Genomic DNA, 21,938 nt, shown 5'->3' with positions numbered 1-21,938 from the left:
AGAAGCTTTCGAAATGTGGTGCTACAGAAGAATGCTGAAGATTAGATGGGTAGATCACATAACTAATGAGGAGGTATTGAATAGAACTGGAGAGAAGAGAAATTTGTGGCACAACTTGACTAGAAGAAGGGATTGGTTGGTAGGACTTGTTCTGAGGCATCAAGGGATCACCAGTTTAGTATTTGAGGGCGGCGTGAAGGGTAAAAGCTGTAGTGGGAGACCTAGAGATGAATAAACTAACCAGACTCCGAAGGATGTAGGCTTCAGTAGGTACTGGGAGATGAAGCAGCTTGCACAGGATAGAGTAGCATGGAGAGCTGCATCAAACTAGTCTCAGGACTGAAGACCACTACAACAACAACATGACTTCTAATCCTGATGTCCAACAATTTTTCCTCCCAGTAATTATGCTAATTACCATGTGGTTCTGTGTTTCGCATGTATGTGACATGCACATACTCACCTGAAAACTTGAATTAGATTTCACCCTACCTGAACCCATTACTCAGTAATTTACTTTCATTGTGCTGAGTCTAACAGTACAGTCAGTTTTCACTTAAAGCATGTAAATTAGAAAAACATTGGTGGTTAAACTTCTTACAATCATCCAACTTTCCTAACATCATGTGATCTAATATAAATTCATAAAAATAGTGACACCATTAACCCATTAAACATAAAGACTGGCAACCCCACTTTACTGTAGTACATTTTATTTTACAAGAAGTTAATTAACTTATGAAATAATTAACTTTAAAAGTTCCATACCATCATAATTTCTGTTGCCAATCTTGTCTTTAAGATTGTTAAATTCTGTTCTTTCATACTGTACTTTTGTTGCTCAGTTTTTTCTGAATCGGATGAAACCCATCATTAATTATTTAAGCTACTATTAAAATTGTGAATAAATTGCCATTATCTAAAATAATTTCAGTAATGCACATGTACTCATGAGTTATTCTCAGTGTGCGAGTATAAAGTGACAACGTAAGCTTTTCCTGATTCCTATATTACCACATTTTTTTATAAGCCAAAATTTTATCAATGCTTATAGTCCATCCCAAAAATTGAAATTTTACCTAGCCATTTCTGGAAATGATTGTATAATTTCCAAAATAAAAATTTCTTTATAATTCAGTTTTTAAATAGTTGGATGGTACCAAAAGTCAGTCAACCTGCACTCAGTCCTGGTTGAGCTAACAAGACTGTGACACTTTATTCCTGATATTTTCTCACATTATAGATATGTGCAATTTGTTCATGGGAATACATGTGTCTGCATGTGAAAAAGATCATTAATATTGATATCTAAAAACTTTCAAGTGATTTTTGTATCAGTAAAAGAAATGAATGGGTATTTTGACTCAAGTGTTTTGTGGTTGATAGGAGGTCATTGTCATGTGAGAGAGTTGCTATTGAGTGTTGTGACGTTCATTAATGAGTTAACTAATGAAATTATTGTGGTACACTATATTTCGAAAGATAACTGAAAGAAAATACAGCATGGGAACTGTGACATTTTGTGTAAATATGGATAATAGTTTGTGTGGCACTTGATTACTTGGTTTCAAGACTTGTTAGAACTTCTGTTGATTATTGGACAGTGATTCATTAATATATATTATGATTATTTTGCAATTCATATGGGTCAAAGTGCAGTTACAGTGTCAGCAGTTTTTGCTTCGCATGCTGCAGTTAGTAACTGTTTCCAGGGTGAAAGATGGGAAGATGGCAGACCTAATGATTGTGATTGTGAGTTTTATTGGTCCCATAAATTACCTTTTGTACAGATATGTATTTGTGACATAGGACAGGACATTAGGCTTAAAATCTAGATAATATGAAATATAAAAGTATATAATATAGCTTACACATTAAATATACACAGGAGCTTTCACAGACTTATGACACATGATACATAGAAAAAAATAATAATTTTGTGAGATATAATTAGCTTATATTATTACACACCAGTGGTTCCTAATTATAGTTAATTTCTTTAACACTGATTTCTGTTGGTAGGTCTTTTTATGATGTGTGAGATTTATCACTCACAGGATGAACTTTTGATTGCTTTTTGCTAATGTAGTCAGCTACACTATAAAATTCTCCTTGTATCAGAAACTTTTTTACAGTTGTGGGGAATGTTTTCTCAGTTTTGAGGTCTTGTAATTCCCTTGGCATTGCTTGTATTAACTTAATGCAAGAGTATTTGTGTCCTTTTTCAAAAGTCTTAAGTCTATGTGGAATGCACTGCAGTTCTTTTCTGTTCCTTGTGTTGTGTGTATGAACAGTCTCATTAGCCTCCAGTTTTGTGTGATCGTGTAATGCATTCACAATGGTCTTGAATATATACAATGATGGAAACGTTAGAATATTTAGTTCTTTGTAACAACTTTTACATGCTTCTTTTTGCTTCTTTTTCAATTTAATTTGAATGGCTTGCTTCTATAATGTGAATATTCTCTTCATTCCTGTGATAGTTGAGTTCCCCCTTACTGTGATTCCATATCACATGTATGGTTCAAAATGTCAATGATAGACACTGCACAAGAGGTCTCAGTGATTAAACTGAGCCAGTTGTTTCATTATAAATATCACTGAAGTTAGCTTACTGAAAACAGTATTTATCTGCTCTTTCCAATTTAGCTCACTGTCTATTGTAATACCCAAAAACTTAACTGAGGCTACTTCTTCCAGTCCTTTTCCATCTAAGAAAACATCTATATATACTTCTTTTTGTTTATTTTTGAAGACCATGTACATAGTTTTTTTTTTCAGATTAAGAATTAACTGATTTTCAGAGAGCAATTGTGCTGATACGAATATATTTTGCTCAAATGCCTCCAAATTGTTGGAAAAGTTAGCACAGTCATATCATCTGCATGAATTGTTTTGATTTAATTTTCAAGTGTTTGTACAGTATTCACAAATAAATTGAAGAGAACACGTCACATTACAGATCCTTGAGGTACATCATACTTAATGCTTCTAACTTCTGACCTGTATAACTTATTAATGGCTACATATTGCCTCCTGTTACTTAGATATGATGTTATCCAGTTTGCTGCATGTCCATGAATACTAGTATTCTCTAGTTTCTTTACTAGGACTGTACAATCAATTGTGTAAAACGCTTGGATTGATAAAGATAAACTCTAGACACTACCATCTTGTTGTCCAGGTCCTGTATGATTGATTCAGTTAATGATTCAACTGCTGTTTCCATTGATTTCCCTTTCTGATATTCGTACTGTGCTGGAGTTATTACATTATGTTTTTCCTAATAAGCAGTTAGTCTGTTTAGCATGATAATTTCTAATATTTTGGAGAAGCCTGATACTAAAGATACTGGCCTGTAGTTGTTAGGGTCATCGTGCTTTCCCTTTTTGTATACAGGTACTACTTTAACTAATTTGAGGTTATCTGGAAATACTCCTTCTTGGAAAGAGCAGTTGGCAATATCCAGTAGTGGCGTAATTATTTCTGATGCCACCTACTTGATTAGGTGGTTTGACACTACATCATATCCAGCAGACATTTTTCCTTTTAGCTTTTTCATAACATTTGTCAGTTCCTTTTCAGACACTGGTTTCAGGAACATTGAGTGGCTTGGCTTATCTGTCACTATAGTTTGGTGAGTTACTTGGCTATTATATCCATGTTTTAGCTTTCCTATTGCATCTGTGTAGTTATTATTCAGGATGTTGCCAATTTTTGTTTTATCTGTGATGATTTTATTATTTACTGTCAAAGTTTCAATTTCATTTGTTTTCTGTATTTTTTCTTGCCCCTCTCAGAGTTAATTATATTCCAAGCGGCTCTCATTTTATTTTGTGTCCTTTTTTTTTGGCTATAGAGACGGACCACACGCCAAAAACTCCAACTTATTACGATAAGACACTTTTATTAAGGTTCGTATAGTTACAGACACAAGAAAAACAATGCACTATTTCATGACACGTGTATCACTCAGTCAAGTCGCAGCCAAAGGAACTCGAGTCTCCAAAGACCGTTTACTCTGCGCTTCACCAGTGAAGTTACTGGCGGTTGACTGTCGCCACAGAGAGGCTGTAATGCCGGTTTGACTGAGTCATTCTGTAACATAATGAACTTGCAAGAGTCCAGTGCCGAATGCAGGAACACCTGAGGATGGGTATGTGGTCGTGGAGGAGGCATGCGGATTGCGGCTATGTGTGTCTGGACACGCTCAACTAGCATGGGGAGGTCATATAGGTCGGCGATTGCTTCATCATTGACGAACTCTGTGGGGAGAACTAGGGTCTCGCCATACAGGAGCTCTACGAGTGAAGCCTGGAGGTCTGTCTTGTAAGCCGTGCATATTCCTAGCATAACCCAGGGAAGGGCGTCACACCACTCACCACCGTGGCACATGAGTGCCGCTTTCAGAGTCCTGTGGCAGCGCTCGACCAGTCCATTGCTCTGAGGATGGTAAGTCATAGGGCGGCATCTATCCACACCACAGAGGACGTAGAGTTTGTTAAACAGCAGGGATTCAAACTGTCTTCCCTAGTCGGTGGTGATGGATGTAGGACAGCCAAATCGAGCTATCCAGGAGGATACAAATGCACGTGCTACGGAATCTGCTGTGATGTCCTGCAGGGATATTGCCTCCACCCAATGTGTAACGAGCTCAGTGATGGACAGGATATACCTGAAACCATCAGACACGGGTAATGGTCCTATGAGATCCACATGTACGTAACAGAAGCGGCCTTTCGGGATGTCGAATTTATCTAGACTGGGTTGTGTGTGCCTGCCGACTTAGCTGCACTGGCACTGTAAACAAGCATGAGCCCAAGTACGTCAATCCCTCTTCACACCTGGCCACACAAAGCATTCTGTAACCAGGCGCGTAGTAGCCTTAGCACCAGGATGTGCCAGGTTATGTAAAGTAGTGAACACTTGGCGACGCAGTGCAGGGGGAACAATAGGCCGAGCGGTGCCCATGGATGTATCACACCACAGTGGCTTGGCCGAGCCCGGTAGGTTGCATGAAAGGATCTGAAGGGAAGTATCTGGGTCCTGTTGGAGGTTGTGCAATTCGGTGTCACTGTCCTGTAAGTGGGCCAATTCATCGAAATGAATGGGGGATGAAATTGCAGTGATACGTGATAGGTAGTCAGCCACCACATTTTCTGAACCTCGAATGTAATGGATGTCTTTTGTGTATTGGCAAATGAAGTCAATTTCCTGGAACCTATGTGGGGGAAGGTCAGTAGCGGGGTTACGGATAGCCTCCGCGAGGGGTGATGGTCCGTGAAAATTGTTATATTCCTTACCTCAATGTCTGTGCAGAAATATTTTACAGCTTTATAAACTGCAAGCAATTCTCTGTCAAATGCTGACCATTTATGTTGAGCTGTAGATAGTTTTTTGGAAAAAAAAAAAAACCGGAGTGGTTGAGTTGTGTCATTGACATACTGTTGGAGGACTGCACCGATTGCGAAATCACTTGCATCCGCTGTAATTGAGATGCAGGCATCTGGCAAAGGGTGGGCGAGAGTGACACTGTGTGCTAATGCTGATTTAAGGTCTTCAAAAACTCTCACTATATTGTCAGACCACAGTACTTGGCGGCTGCCCGAGGTTTGTTTCCCGGCCAATGCATCAGTCAAAGGGGCTTGAATTGCTGCCGCCATCGGCAGGTTACGACGGTAGAAATTGACAGTTCCTAAAAACAGGCCTGGGAGGGGGCGATCGCGAATGCAGTCAACCCGCTCCTGTGGGGGGCATATACCGTCCGAGGAGACGGTGTACCCCAGAAAAGTGACAGCGGTGCAGCAGAGTTGTGACTTGTCACTATTGATCTCGACTTCATTACATGTCAGTAAGTCCTGTATCGTGGCCAGGTGGAGTTCATGTTCCCTGTCAGAGGAGGAGAAAATTAGTGTGTTGTTGAGGTATGTATAGCAATATGTGCAGTTAAAAAGAAGTGAGTATAAAACGCTGCCAAGTTTGCGCCGCGTTTTTGAGACCATAAGGCATGTAACAAAATTCGTACGTGCCAAAAGGTGTGATCACTGCTGTCTTTGGTATATCACTCTGTTCCCTTGGTATCTGTACATATGGCTTGTGGCAGTCCAAGACACTGAAGATGCGTGCTCTGCTATGTACTTACGCAAGGTCTTGTATGTGAGGTACTGGGTAATTGTCTAATACCGTCTGCGTGTTGAGGTGACGATAGTCGCCGCAGAGGTGCACAGTGCCATCCTTTTTGGGGACTAAATGTATGGGTGAGTACCAGTTACTGTCCAATGGGCGAACAATACCTGCCCGTAGAAATTCCTCCACTGCGGTTTTGCAAGACGTAGTTTATGTGGTGGCAGTCGGCACTCTTTATGGCGCACTGGAGGCCCATCTGTCATGACAGTTTTGTGTGTCGTGGCATTTGTGATAGTGTTCAGCTCAGCTGGCAAACTCACTCAGGGGCCATTGTGAATGGGAATCGGTAGCACACAAGAGTCACTAACCTGATGTGCCGGGGAAGCTGTCTGCGTCAGTGGTGACAAAGTTCCACGAGGTGCATCTCCGGTGTCAGATGGTGGCAGCGTTGACAGGCGTTGTACGAGGCATTGTGCCTCGGTGAGGGCTTGTGTAGCCAACGATCTGGCACAGTTCAGTTTGGCATTGTGAGCACGGAAATTGTTGATTGCAGGGCGTTCAGGCTGGAGCTGGGCAATGGAAGTTGTGAGGCTGTCTGCCAATGAAGAGCACTTGATGGGAGCTGTGTCAAAGTCATTGGGCAGCTGAGGGGAGGGGGGGGGGGGCTGAAGAGGCGACTGAACATGCAATATGAGTGGCCGAGGCGTGGTGCAATAATGCGGCTGACTGAAGATCTGGAGATAGTCCGAAGTGGAAAAGGAAGTCAATGCCTAACACTGGATCTTCGACATCAGCCACATAGAAGGATCAAGTAAACTGTTTGCCAGGTGTGACTTCAATAGGTAACTTGGCCAAACCCTCGACACGAAGTGTTGACTTATTTGCTGCTCAAAGGGACAGTTTGGTTGGTGTCATTTCCTTTACAGAAAATGTGGGAGGTATGACACTAACGTCTGCTCCAGTATCGACGAGAAAATACCGGAGTGAACCTACATCCGAGGTGTACAGACGTCCTCGTGAGGTGGGGGATCTGACAGAATGTAATGTCTTCGGGTGCCCCTGCATGTATCTGTGGGCTGTAACGCCTACTGCGGCCCGCATGCGGCATTTGGGAACGCGCAGGGCAGATGGCAGTTGCGAGCGGCGTCCCCGAAAGTGGTGTGAAACCAGCATATGCGTCGTGAGTCAGCTGTACTCATCCCGCCAGCTGAAGCATCAGGCGAGGGAAGGCGGGGAGGGGGAGGGGGGGGGCAGGGCAGGCGCTAGCCCTGTTGGGGTGGGGAGAGGCTGTTGCCGACCCACTGGTGGTTCCCGGCCTGTACCGCCCGACAGTGCAAATATACCCACAGGATTACCAACCTCAGCGGTATTAGGCACTGTGCTGCGCAGAGGGAGGTGGCTGTGTCGAATAATGGTGTATGCCTGGTCCACCAGCCGTAGTTTATCCTCGAGTGACAGTGTGGTATGTGGAAGCAAATGTAACTGTAGTTCTTGTGGCAGCTTCAACAACCACAATGCCCAGAGTGCTAAGTTCGGCAAGATCTCGGTACAGACCTGTGAACACAAGTGTCGCCACAGCTGTGAGGGTGTTCTGTCGCCTAAAGTCTCATCATAAATTATGTTGTGAATCGTATCAGCCGGTGGACGAGAGAGGTGTTCGATGAGTAATGCACAAGCAGAGGCATATTTGTTGCTCTTTGGTGGATTCAGCAATAAGTCACTGATGAGATCAGGGTGGTCGTGCAGGTGGTTCACTAAACACACAAAACGAGTGCTGTCGTCCGCACTACCATCTATGTCGAACATGTTGTCCACCAAGGTAAACCACATCACTGGGTTGTCTGGTTGTAATGGCAGAAGCTTCAGAAAATGGCTTGGGGCCAGTGCTTGCAGGGCTGTAGGAGAGGCACGAAACGTACGGGGATTCTGCACGGTGTTCACTGATACAAACTGTGCCTCAGTGGCAGGCGGTGTGTAGCCTTGAACCTCCGTTAGCTGTGTAGGCAAGACGTGGTATCCAGTCCTTGTAGGCACCGAATCTGTACGGCTGCACAATGAGCACGGCACAGCAGGCGTGGGTGGATCAACTGCCCATGCAACCAAAATCTCGAGCAGAGGCTCGAGATCGCGATTGAGCATCGAGTGACGGGGCGGAACCACAGCAGGTGTGTCGCCCAAGGTGTGCGCGGGGCGGCAGGATGGATAGGCATATAAATGGTCCGGCATGGTTGGCGCGAGTGTCCCTTTGACTGGCGCGAAGGGGGACACGTTAAATGTCGGCCGTGCGCGTGGACTCAGAAACTGGACAGCTGCGTGGTCCATGTTGTGCGGGAGAAACTCGGGGTTTCCGGGGACCTGTGCTGGAGGAGCATTCTGTCGAGTGTAGAATGCTGTAGAAGGTGTCCGTGATGATGTGTACAGTGCTTGGTGTGGTATGCCAGCAGAGGTTAGAGTCGTCCGGCCAGGCGAGGCAAACATGGGAGATACGAACATTCCCCGTGTATTAGTAACACACAGGGTAAGCGTTGCGCTTCACAGTCGAATGTCCATTCTGCAGTCGCAGCATTGTGCACTGCTGGAAAAACTGGAGGCTGCGACATTGCCTATTGGCGTTAAACTGGTGATACACACCAAGCGACTGCAACATATTTTCGCGACTCGGGGTCACCAATGTGGGTTTTTTTGGCTATAGTGACAGACCACGCACTGAAAACTCCAATTTATTACGTTAAGACACATTTATTAAGGTTCGTATAATTACAGACACAAGGAAAACAATGCACAATTTCTCGACACATGTATCACTCAGTCAAGTCGCAGACGGGACTGCCAAAGAAACTCGAGTCTCCAAAGACCGTTTACTCTGCACTTCACCGGTGAAGTTACTGGCAGCTGACTGTCGCCACAATTTGTTGATTGTGAAATAATCTCATTAATTGATTTTGCTTTTTCTTGTCAACTTTGTCTTATCAACTGTCTGTATTTTTTCTAGTGCTGCTTGTAGGTTTCAATATTTTCTCAATGTTTCATTTCTCTTAAGGTAGCTCTCTGTTCTATTATTTCCTTCATTTTCCACTGCTTATTTTCGAGATTTTTTCTTTTCCTCTTGGTTTCTGGAAATGATAAATTGAAGTAATGTGTTATGGTGTCTTGGAAAGCATTGTATTTTTCATCTGTTCCCCACGCTTGAAGTGTGTCTGTCCACTGTTCTTTTCTTAACATCACTTTCAAGATGTTGATATTTTGTTGGCTGATAAGCCTAACATTTCTTTCTACACTTTTGTCTTCCTTTTGTGAGTTCAGATTTCCATATACTTCACAAAGCTCTCCAAAATGATCAGAAATTCCTTTTTGTAGAACTTTTGTTGTATATGCATTGCTATCTATATTAGTGATAATATTGTCAATAATTGACTCAGTTTCCAAAGTCACTCTTGTTGGTTCCATAACAGTTGCCTTCACGTTGTATTGTAGTAGCAACTCCTCAAATTTTTGCTTTCTCTGTGTCTCTCTTCCCATATCAATGTTAAAATCACCACATATTACACAATCTTTCATTTTGTTTTTTCCTAGTAGAATGGACTTTTTTTGAGGAAAGGATTTATTTTGCTACTTGGTGATTGGTACATACAGAATACTCTTAACTCATTGTAGACCATGCCTGTAATTTCAAAATCTTTTTCTTTGCATTTTGGTAAGGTTTTGTATGCATAATTCATACTACTATCATAATTCTCTGTTGTTTGGACAAATATTGCTCCTCCTCCACATCTATATTCTGATCTGCAGAAATCCTTTACAAGAACATAATTTTTAATGGCAAGATTACAAATATCATTTTCTTTTAAGCCATGTTCACTTAGACACAATATGTCTGCTCATATTTCATTTGCCAGTAGTTCTACTTCAAGCTTTTTATTACTTAGAGATTTTCTCCACTCAGGGACTGGGTGTTGTGTTGTTCTAATCATAATCATTTCATCCCCATTAGCACGCAAGTCATCGAATTGGCGTCAAATCAAAAGACTTGCACCCGGCAAACGGTCTACCTGATGAGAGGCCCTTGTCACACAACATTTATATTTTTATTACTCATGTATTGTAGATTTTGATGCAGAATTCTGAGCTTAATTTCTTTTTCTTTACTAATAAAATTCTCAGTCTCTATTTGATTAGAATGTTCATGTTTCTTGCAATTAATAATTAACTTCCAGTTTTTTGCTTCACTTGGCTGTACCATAGAAATCATCTGCCAAATGTTGGGACATCATCTTTCTTCTTACTAAAGGTCTTGTGGGCACTGATTCACTAGGCTTTCCTCTTTTCCTTTGTGCAGCAGTTAGCTGCTGTTCTTCATCTTTATTGTTTTTGCATTTTGGACTTAGTTCCAGTAATATATGCTCTTCTTCTGTAGCGGGTTTTAGATTTTTATTTAGTGTCCTTTTTTCTATTGTGGATATGTTACAATTCAGCTCAGTCTCATTAGGCCTAGCTATTTTTTGTTCCTCTTCACCAACAGTTTTGCCTTTCAGATTAGTTTGCAATGATATTGCTTTTTCTGGTGCTAGATATTTTGGATTTTGAATTGTTTCTATCATTTCTGCTATGGAGCTTTCAAAATTCGCCACTTTTTGTTTCAATTACTGTCTTCACTTCTACTGTGGATATGTTGCAATTCAGCCCAGTCTCGTTAGGTCTAACTATTTGTTGTAGGTCTTCATCACTGGTTTTGTCTTTCGGTTTAATTTCCAGTGACATTATTTCTTCTTCTTATGCAGCGTTATTGGATTTTGATTTGGTTTCATCACTTCTCCTGCGGAGATCTCGCAGTACAGCTCACTATTGTCAGATAAGTTTTGGGTAACTGTTTTGGTTTCAATACATATGTTAGTTGCTGTTGATGTATTCCTATTTGTGTCATTTATCACCATCTTTTACACAAAACATCAATTACTGTAACATGATCATGCTCAAGTTATTTGACTGTTTAATTTATAAAGTGAATTGTTTTAGCTGGGATTCATATCTGTATGGGATTGTACACAATATTAATTTCATCTGAACTGTGTTGTGTATAACTTCATTTACAGCTTTTCAAAATAGACATGGTTTTTCTCCATTGTAGCTGTCATTTGTTCCAGCAATCACTATTACATTGTCAGTTTTAGTGTAACCTTTAGTCTTTTCACTAATGTTTTCTATAACTTTGGACCTATGTGCACCTGGCTTTATAAATGAAGTTATGGTGTAATTCTTTTCTAGAATATTATTAATAATCTTTGTGCACTGTCTACCATGACTGTCTCTTAGTGGCAGAACTTTCTGTTTTGGGCATATGTTTTTTTCATCTTGTTTAGGTGAATTCACTTTGCTTGAGTTCCTGCCCGTGTCCTTGTTTAGTGTGGTGCTTGACAATTGAATTTCGTCATTTCTTCCACATAGATGTTTTAGCTGTCTGTAGCTGTCATTCTTGTGATGGGACTTTTCGTTTTCTGCTCTGGTGCAAACCTGCTTTTTTGTCCTGTCAGTCTGTATTTTTACAGAACCCTGGCTATGGTTATTGATGTGATAGTTCATATTACGAAAATTTTCTTCTAAAGTTTTTAAGTCACTACTGACAATGGTAATTATAGCTTTCAGACATAATATCTCTTCCTGCACCCGCTTTTTATAATCGCTTTCTGCTTCACTTCCTTGAATAGTCGCAAACATGGATCCTTTGTGTATTGTATTGCAATGGGCTCGATCCTGACCATATTTTTTCATGTGATATAGAGAATACATCCCATTTGAACTGTAGCATGAAAACTGTTTTCCTGTCCAGGTATTATTGCACTTCACATACCAGGTCTGTGGCGTATCAGCTTGCATCTTCATTTTAATTCACATATTTCATCCACACTCTACACTTGAGATTTGAGATGTAAACACTGGAAACTGCAGAACTTCAGATGGTTCAAATGGCTCTAAGCACTATGGGACTTAACATCTGAGGTCATGAGTCCCCTAGACTTAGAAACTACTTAAACCTAACTAACCTAAGGACATCACACCCACCCATGCCCGAGGCAGGATTTGAACCTGCAACCATAGCAGCAGCATGGTTCCGGACTGAAGCACCTCGGCCACAATGGCCATCACTGCAGAACTTTCACACCCTGTTTTTGGTAATTAGAACTCGGAAATTTTGCAAAACCTGTTGGCCACTCAAAAAACGCCATTGGTAATGTAAACATTTCTGTAAGGAAGGAATGTCTTGCATCCAACAACACAAACTGGTGAAGTACCCACACTGTGCAACTAACTTAAATTACTCCAAGTAATGAATTAAGTCACACTACACTGTTGGAAAACCCCAACCAGCCATATTTAAGCCCCAGGCTATTGACCTCTCTGTTACTGTCCAATAAAAGTCATCATGATGTGGAGTATGTGAAATTACCTGGTGGCATAATGGAATATATTGTGCAGAATGTTGCCATATAAAACAGAATGATCTGTAAAATTGAAACTGTACTCCTAGTTTCATGCATAACCACAGCCTAGGAAATCAGGACATTTTGAAACTATCCCATAAAGTTTTTGAAATCATCATTGGGCTGTGCTACAGATCAGTCCATCAGCACAACCTCCAGTCGCATTTGTGAGCTTTGGCAACTAACAAGCCAAACTGTAACATTTCAGCCCAACCTATACCTGGAGATACGCTACAAGTCAGTCTATAATAACAACCACTTTCCTTTCACTCACATTTGTTGGCTTTGCCAACTCAAAGTCAACCTGATACATTTGAATTTAACCTAGATATTGGGCTATGGCACAGATCAGTTCATTACCAAAGCCAGTTTTTCTCCAGTCACAGGCATTAGCATTGGCAGCTCACAATAAAACTGTACCATCGGAATACAAAATAATGTGCCCAGAAAGCCTGTCATATTTTGAGAAACATGCAATACAAGAAATTCACACAAAACCAATAACCAGCTTTATAATCCATAATAGTGAGATCAATAATCATCAGTCTCACACTACACATGCTGAAAATAAAAGTAATCAATTCATATTTTCTGCCAAAAAAAAGTCATTAGATTCAGCAATTTTCTTTAACTACTCTCCACTATCACCTGATTGCCTGCAACTAATGGAAATGAATTTCCAGCTGAAATAAGAAAAGCAGACACTAACACTGTAAGTGCACTTTAACTATTGTATGAGTAATTCTGCCACTGAACTCTTGTGTATTTGTATCAACCTTATCAACCTAATTGTAAACACTAATCTTCTCATGAAATAAGAAGACTGATCAGTGTGCCAACAGCATTACTTTGAGGCTAATAAAATGTGTGAAAAATATCATCCTAAATTGTAGTGCTGTGAACATTTTTCTTGAGCAAACTCCTTCAAGTGCTGAGTAAGATCTTCGGTTGCATGACAACAAACAAACATAATACTGAGGAGGCAACAGAGTCTACAGAAAAACACTTCAGTACTTTACAAGCTATTTTCTGTGGGCTCAGTTTCAGCCGGATTATTAGTTTGATTGTTTCTTGTTCAATATTGTTCCAAATAGTTTTTGCCCCATTTATCTAATTTGTCATAAAATTTAAATTACAGTACTTGTAACTTGAAAAACCAATACATACAAAGATTTGCTGTCCAGCATCTTGTGGGTAATGCAAGTAATGGAGAAATATTTATATGAAGAAAATAAATAAATCATGAGCAGCAGCCAAATGACACTGAATGCTGAATAGAGATGTCCTCCAGACACCTCCATGTATTAGAATCTTGAGGTACATGCATCCACATTGCTCTTGCAGGTTTTATAAAGTCATAAAACCACCTTCTTTAGCACCTTGATCTTTTCTAAATCCTTGGAATACATGCATTTGCCACTTTCACTTCATTTCCATTATCCTCATAACTATTTGCCAAGTAACTCTGAATGTTTATGAATTTTAGATTGAGACTCCATACCTCATTCACTATATTTCTGGTCCAGTGATTTACTCATATTTCTCTAGTTTATTAATCAACTGATGATGGCATGGAATTATTGAGCCAGCTTCTACACCCAATGGAAGACTCACAGAATCTCTGTTTGCTTATTACCAGTCAATACTCTACATTCTGCACAACTGATGTGTCCATTCTTTAGGGTTTCCCTCTATCTTAATTTTTGTGAGCCAGTACAAAATTTAAGAAATTTTCGTGGTGTACCAAAACAATCTTTGGGGACAACATATGTAATCTTTTTCCAAAGTAATATCATAAAACAAGAAAGGGTAAACTGTGGTACACTGTAATTAAAAAAATAAGCTACTGTTGTTAAAGACCTTTGCAAAGTAAATCATTCTAAGGAAATTAAGGACCTCAAAATAACCACTGAGAAAGAACTACAATTGGTTAAACAAAAAGACGTCACTGGTATCATAAAAAAAACCAGTAAAAACCAGTGCAAAACAGACTGATCAGTAATTATTACTGTTAAAGCTGAAATCAGAAATTTTGATAAGATAGTCTCAATACCAGCAGATATGTTCAACAAATATTTTATAACTTGTGCTGATGAAATCAAAAAGTTGCTCAGTAAATCCAAGCTAACATATAAAGATTATCTTAAGAGTACAAACCTAAATCATAATCAGGAAAGACCTTCACTGAAAAGAGGTATGCCAAGATGAAATTCTTAAAGTTGTCAATGAAATTCAAAATTCATATAGTACAGATATTTTTAATATGTCAACCAATCTACTGAAAGAATTAATACACTCCTGGAAATTGAAATAAGAACACCGTGAATTCATTGTCCCAGGAAGGGGGAACTTTATTGACACATTCCTGGGGTCAGATACATCACATGATCACACTGACAGAACCACAGGCACATAGACACAGGCAACAGAGCATGCACAATGTCAGCACTAGTACAGTGTATATCCACCTTTCGCAGCAATGCAGGCTGCTATTCTCCCATGGAGATGATCGTAGAGATGCTGGATGTAGTCCTGTGGAACGGCTTGCCATGCCATTTCCACCTGGCGCCTCAGTTGGACCAGTGTTCGTGCTGGACGTGCAGACCGCGTGAGACGACGCTTCATCCAGTCCCAAACATGCTCAATGGGGGACAGATCCGGAGATCTTGCTGGCCAGGGTAGTTGACTTACACCTTTTAGAGCACGTTGGGTGGCACGGGATACATGCGGACATGCATTGTCCTGTTGGAACAGCAAGTTCCCTTGCCGGTCTAGGAATGGTAGAACGATGGGTTCGATGACGGTTTGGATGTACCGTGCACTATTCAGTGTCCCCTCGACGATCACCAGTGGCGTACGGCCAGTGTAGGAGATCGCTCCCCACACCATGATGCCGAGTGTTGGCCCTGTGTGCCTCGGTCATGATTGTGGCGCTCACCTGCACGGCGCCAAACACGCATACGACCATCATTGGCACCAAGGCAGAAGCGACTCTCATCGCTGAAGACGACACGTCTCCATACGTCCCTCCATTCACGCCTGTCGCGACACCACTGGAGGCGGCCTGCACGATGTTGGGGCGTGAGCGGAAGACGGCCTAACGGTGTGCGGGACCGTAGCCCAGCTTCATGGAGACAGTTGCGAATGGTCCTCACCGATACCCCAGGAGCAACAGTGTCCCTAATTTGCTGGGAAGTGGCGGTGCGGTCCCCTACGGCCCTGCGTAGGATCCTACGGTCTTGGCGTGCATCCGTGCATCGCTGCGGTCCGGTCCCAGGTCGACGGGCATGTGCACCTTCCGCTGACCACTGGCGACAACATCGATGTACTGTGGAGACCTCACGCCCCACGTGTTGAGCAATTCGGCGGTATGTCCACCCGGCCTCCCGCATGCCCACTATATGCCCTCGCTCAAAGTCCGTCAACTGCACATACGGTTCACGTCCATGCTGTCGCGGCATGCTACCAGTGTTAAAGACTGCGATGGAGCTCTGTATGCCACGGCAAACTGGCTGACACTGATGGCGGCGGTGCACAAATGCTGCGCAGCTAGCGCCATTCGACGGCCAACACCGCGGTTCCTGGTGTGTCCGCTGTGCCGTGCGTGTGATCATTACTTGTACAGCCCTCTCGCAGTGTCCGGAGCAAGTATGGTGGGTCTGACACACCGGTGTCAATGTGTTCTTTTTTCCATTTCCAGGAGTGTACATTATATTGCAGAACCATTAACATATTCTATAAACTTGTGACTCATAGAAGGGGTTTTTTCTCTCAAACCATCCAAGGTGACTCCAGTCTCTATGAGGGGTAGAAAATCTGATCCAGCAAACTACAGGCCAGTTTCACTCATTCTAGTACTAGCCAAAGTCTTTGAAGGCATAATGTATCATCAGATGTACGAGTACATAGAACTAAATGATATGTTAAGTACACTACAATTTGGTTACAGAAAAGAAAAGTCAACTATAAATGCCATAGAACTCTCAATGAGAGAGATTTTAGCAGCATTGGAGGATCATGCTCATGTACAGGTAACCTTATATGATCGGAGAAAGTACTGTGGAACATATGACAAAAGTTTAAAACTTGTCAAAGCATACCTTAATAAAAGAAAGCAAATGATGAGTTGAGGAAGTCATCTGTCAAACACACTTGAGGTTCAACACGGAGTGCCACTGAGATCTAAATTATGACCACTTCTATTCCTTATATATATAAATGACTTACCAGGAAACATAGATGTAAAGATCTAATGTATGCAGAAGACACAACTTTCATGTCTGTAAACAAGGAATTTGATAAACTGGTTAGTAGTATGAATTTGGGGAAAGAAAATGAAATGTTATGGTTTAATGTGCATGGTTTATTACTAAATAAGAAGAGCAAGAATATGTGGTTCAGTCTATGAAAGACTGTAAACATAGAAAAACAGAAAGCACAATTTTTTCATATCATACTTGACAATAAACTACCAAGGAACTCTCATGTTGAGCAAATGGTAGTTAGGCTGTCAAGACTTATAAATCTGCTGAAGAGACTGCTGCGGTGTGTGACATTTGGATATGTAAGTACAGCATACTTAAGTTTTTTTAAAATCTGTTTTAAGGTATGGTCTAATACTCTGGGGAAGCAGCAAAAAAATAAGTTCAATTCTGATGATAAAATCCTCTTGAGTTGACAGCCAAGTCAATGTGTTGTTTGTGGCAATGTTGCAGCAAGTTTATTACTTGCCATCTTCAGGCAAAGTGTTGGGTTCATGTCTCGTCTAAATCTTTATAGCTGCTGGACCATGAGCTTCTCTACGTCCCTAACAACAGTTGGGCCAATGAGGCACAAGTGGAATCAGTGCAGCAGCATGTGGGGGGAGGGGGGGGGGGGGAGCCGAGGGTGCCAGGTTCTGGCGTCTCGTCTCAGTGCAACCTGTTTATTCCATCTGCCGCCACTGACTTACCTCCATTGGTGCATTCTCATCTTATTCTTGATGATGTTGTGTTCCACACAGTGCTCAGTTGAAAGCCACTATCCCGGTTGACCATGTTATCATTCACCCATATCACCATTGCCTCTCTAATAACAGAGTCCCAGAAATCATTTGTTCTACACGCTCTCTTGGTTTCTTCAAATTGAAATAGGTGTTCTTCACTGAGGCAGTGCTCAACTACTGCAGTTTTTTCCTTTTGTCCAAGGCGAACACTTCTCACACGTTCAGAGATGCACTGTGTGATGCAACGCTGTGTTCGTCCAGTATATTGCTTTCCACATTCACAGGAAATGCTGCAGACACCCTGTGCCCTTCATTGAGGCCAGCATATTCCTGATTTTTGCTGGAGGATGGAAGATGGTTTTCATCTTGTTCTTCTCCAGTGTCCTGGAAATCTTGGCCGTGGGCGGCCCTGCGTAAGGGAGGAATGCCAGTTGTTTGTTGTTCTCTTCTGTCTGAAGGTCCTCCTTTTCTTCCTGTTCATCTTGAGAGTGCATCTCATCTGTGTTTCTGTGTAACTGTTCTTCTGGAAGGTTTTCTTCAGGTGCTGAGCCTCAAAAGATAAACTGTCCAGGTCGCATATGTCATGAGTTCTGTGGACAAGGGTAATGAGCATGGCTTTCCATAGTGCTGGGTGATGGCAGCTGTTGGTATTGAGGTACAGGTCTGTGTGCATTTTCTTTCAGTAGACCAAATGTCCCAGTGTGCTGTCCATTTTCTTCTTTATTAGGATCTCAAGGAAAGGTGGGCACCCCATTTTCTTCCAGTTCCATTGTGAACTTCATGTTCTAATGTATGCTGTTTAGATGGTTGAGAAATTCCATTAGTGTGCTCGCTGTGTGGCCAGACCACGAAAGTATCATCCATGTACCAATAAGGCATGTTGTTTCCAAGGCAATATCGTTACAGTAGTCCATGTACAAATTGGCGATTCAGGGTGGCAGTGGGGATCCCATAGCAACTCCATTCACCTGTTAAAAAAACTTACCCCCACACTATAAATATGTGGTCATGAATGCATGGTGGAATAATTCCTTTGTGTCTTCATCAAAATGATTCTCCAGTAGTTTCAAGGAGTCCTCTAGTGGTGCCCTCATGAAGAGCGATGTAACATCAAAGCTGACTGTAAAGTGATTTTTGTCAAGACGCCACTCCTTGATTGTCTTAACAAACTCCATGGAATTCTTGATGTGGTGGGGACATCTGTCCACAAGAGGCTTCAGTAGATGTGCAGGTGTTTGGCTCTACCATAGGTAGAAGAATTGATCGTGTTTACTATCGGGTGTAGTGGTACATCCATCTTATGTATCTTGGGGAGGCCATATAACGAATATAACCATGGTGGAAACAGAGCTCTGGGGTAAAGCCTTCTTACCAGTTCCTGGCGTAGACTCTTAGCAGCACCATTTCGCATTCCCTTTTTCTGCTGGTAGAACGACAGTATTATCATCTTCTCTGAGGCTGCATATCACCCTGTGTTCCACCACTGAGATGTTGCTTTTAGGCATTCTCTCTTTATCTGGGATTCTGCAGGTCTCCTTCCTTACCTCTTCAAAAGCTTCAGACAGCAGTCTGCATATGTCCTATTTGATGCTGCCTATGTTCTCGGTGGACAGATGGTGGTGAAATAGTATCAGGTAGTTACACAATGTTTTATTCCGGTGGTAAAAGTTTTGAATGGGCAGTAGCAATAGTGATGGGAAATGAATTAGGGCAAAGTGTGAATAAAGTCGTGTTTCATATTGACCATTTAATGTTTGTGAAAATAAGTGCAAAACCAGTAGACATTCTAATGGTCCAAGTGTACATGCCAAAATCAGATCACGATGATGAAGAAGTGGAGAAAATGTATGGTGAAATAGAAGGCATCATTCAGTCTGAAGGAACAAGAAAAGTAAATACCATAATCATGGCTGACTGGAATAGTGTGGTTGGACAAGGCAATGAAGCAAAATTGTTGACAATCGGGAACTGGAAAATGTGAATCAGTTCAAGTACCTGGGAAGTTTTATCACAAAGGATGCCCACTGCACCAATGAAATCCGAGCAAGAATCGCCTTGGCCAAAGCTGCTTTCAACAAGAAGAGGACTCTGCTGACCAGCAAGTTGGGTTCGGCATTGAGGAAAAAACTGATGAAGTGCTACGTTTGGAGAATTGCACTGTATGGAGCAGATACATGGACCATGAGAAAGAAGGAGAAAAAATACTTAGAGAGCTTTGAAATGTGGTGCTGGAGGGGAATGGAAAAGATCAAGTGGACAGATCTCATAAAAAATGACAAAATGGCTCTGAGCGCTATGGGACTTAACATCTGTGGTCATCAGTCCCCTAGAACTTAGAACTACTTAAACCTAACTAACCTAAGGACATCACACACATCCATGCCTGAGGCAGGATTCGAACCTGTGACCGTAGCAGTCCCGTAAAAAATGACAATGTACTGTGAAAAGTAGGAGAGAAGAGAAGTTATTCTGTGTACAGTTCTTCAGAGAAAGGCCAACTGGATTGGACATGTACTTAGACACGAGGAACTCATACATGATGTCATCGAAGGGAAACTTAGAGGAAATGCAGGATGAGGAAGAAGAAGAATTCAACATCTGGACGACATGAAAGATGGAAGAAGCTGAGGACAGGGAACAGTGGAATCAGAAATTCCCCATACAAAGACACGGACCTGCCACTAGGCAGAATACAACATAATAATAATAATAATAATAATAATGGTATAGCCAAACACCTGGCACATCTACTGAAGCCTCTTGTGGGCAAATGTCCCCACCACATCAAGAATTCAATGGAGTTTGTTAAGACAATGAAGGAGTGGCGTCTTGACAAAAATCACTTTACGGTCAGCTTTGATGTTACATCGCTCTTCATGAGGGCACCACTAGAGGACTCCTTGAAATTACCGGAAAATCATTTTTATGAAGACACAAAGGAATTACTAATGACCTCATATTTATAGTGTGGAGGTAAGTTTTACCAACAGGTGAATGGAATCACTAGGCATCCCCACTGCCACCCTGTATTGCCAATTTGTACATGGACTACTGTAACGATATTGCCTTGGGAACAGCATGCCTTAAACCCAAGGTCTTTTATTGGTACATGGATGATGCTTTTGCGGTCTGGCCATACAGCGAGGACACTAATGGAATTTCTCAGCCATCTAAACAGCATACATGAGAACATCAAGTTCACAATGCAATTGGAAGAAAATGGGGTACCTACCTTTCCTTGAGATCCTAATAAAGAAGAAAACAGACAGCACACTGGGACATTTGGTCTACCGAAGGAAAACACATGCAGACCTGTATTTCAATGCCAACAGCCGTCATCACCCAGCACAGCAGAAATCCATGCTCACTACCCTTGTCTGCAGAACTCATTGCATATGCAACAAGGACAGTTTATCTGCTGAGATTCAGCACCTGAAGAAAACATTCAGAAGAATGGCTACACCGAGATGCAAATTAGATGCACTCTCAAGATGAGCAAGAAGAAGGAGGACCTTCAGGAAGAAGATAACAACAAAGATCTGGCGTTCCTCCTGTACACTGGGCCACCAATGGACAAGATTGCCAGGATACTGGAGAAGAACAAGATAAAAACCATCTCCTGTACTCCAGCAAAAATCAGGAATATGTTGAGGTCAATGAAGGACAACTTGTGTCTAAGAACACTGGGTGTCTACAGCATTTCCTGTGAATGTGGAAAGCAATATATTAGACGGACACAGCGTTGCATCACACAACGCATCTCTAAACATGTGAGAAGCATTCACCTTGGACAAAAGGAAAAATCTGTGGTAATGGAGCACCGCCTCAGTGAAGAACACACATTTCAATTTGAAGAAACCAAGAGATTGTGTAGAATAAGAGGTTTCTGGGTCTCTATTATTTGAGAGGCAGTGGAGATACAGGTGAGTGATAATCTGGTCATCCGGGTTAGTGGCTTTCTTCTCAGCATCACGTGGAATACAACATTATTGAGAGTAAGATGAGAGTGCACAGATGGAGGCTAGTCTGTGAGGTGGATGGAATAAACAGGCCACACCGAGACGAGTCACCAGGACGCGGCACTTGCGGCTCCCTCCCAGCAGATGCCACCATGCCGATTCCACGCATGCCTGATTGGCTCAACCGGCACCGAGGATGCAGAGAAGCCCATGGTCCAGTGACTATAAAGATCCAGATGAGACATGAACCTGACACTTTGCCTGAATATCGCAAGTAAGAAACTTGCTAAAAAATTGTAGGAGAACAATACATTGACTCAGCTGTCAACCTGAGTAGATTTTATCATCAAGATTCGTTGAGAAAACCTAAATTCTCCTTAAAGTTAAATTCTG

The sequence above is a fragment of the Schistocerca cancellata genome, chromosome 5 (genome assembly GCF_023864275.1).
Source record: "Schistocerca cancellata isolate TAMUIC-IGC-003103 chromosome 5, iqSchCanc2.1, whole genome shotgun sequence".
NCBI lineage: Eukaryota > Metazoa > Arthropoda > Insecta > Orthoptera > Acrididae > Schistocerca > Schistocerca cancellata.
The sequence above is the reverse complement of the archived record's forward strand: the minus strand, read 5'-3'. Positions refer to the sequence as shown.